This window comes from Miscanthus floridulus, unplaced genomic scaffold (assembly GCF_019320115.1).
Source record: "Miscanthus floridulus cultivar M001 unplaced genomic scaffold, ASM1932011v1 fs_316_3_4, whole genome shotgun sequence".
NCBI classification, from domain to species: domain Eukaryota; kingdom Viridiplantae; phylum Streptophyta; class Magnoliopsida; order Poales; family Poaceae; genus Miscanthus; species Miscanthus floridulus.
In genome coordinates this window covers 39002-40011 of record NW_027096571.1, presented here as the reverse complement: position 1 = coordinate 40011, position 1010 = coordinate 39002, and positions in this window count along the sequence as shown.

The following is a 1010-nucleotide window of genomic DNA, read 5'->3' as shown; positions in this document are numbered from 1 at the left end:
CACCGAGGACAAGAGCAGCAGTGGCTAGAGAGACAACTACAAAGGCATCAAGAGAGGTTGTAGAAGTAGCAGAAACAGCAGAATAAGCAGAGAGACATCTCCTGGATGTGCCACCACTGGAGACAATTCCACCATCAATCCTAAGAACACCTCCAAGGTATGATACAACCTTTACAATTCTATGCTTGCCAAAGAATGCAACCCTGAACTCCTAGATGTTTGAACACAGGAACACCTGCCTTGATTTGCAAATTGTAAACCAGATTCAAGACATGCCTACTGATGGTGCTCCAAGAAAGATGACACCAAGGAGGAAGCAGCTGACATCCAAGGTCAGGAAGAGTCCAGGAAAGAAGACTCCATCAAAGAAGGGAAGAAAAAGTGAAACACCTGAACATTATGTGCTTTATGTGGCCACAAGACAATGTGATGTGTGGCCGTAAGCTTTTGTGTTGGAACTGGCCAAATGACTATGTAATGTGTGGCCTTAAGCTACTGTGATGTAATGTGTGGCCAAATGACTATGGAATGGATGTGTAGACATCCCAACTATCTGCCTGAACCTGTTATGGTTTGTATTAAATTATGTGTCCACTGCTCTATGAAATGATGTGCATGTGATCTGTTTTTATCATACCTCTGTGAATTATGTGTCAATTCATCATTTTAGTTTTAGTCATCCATCTAGACAATAAATTATGGGGACAACATTTTTTAGTTTCATTCATCCCTTACTTCATTACAACATACATCACTACTAGGGATGGCAACGGGGTAGATTCGGATCGGGTAGAGTCTCTAGTGCACCCGAACCCAAAATCCAAAATCGAAACCCAAAACCGCACTGAACACCGATTTGGGTGATAATCCGTCCCCAAAACCGAACCCGCGGATACCCTGAAACCCAAATGGATACCCGAAACCCACTTTGTATGGCAACATAGTAAGAGAAATAAGGACTTTCTATAAACATATGCATGATATATATACACATATTCACATGTATAAAC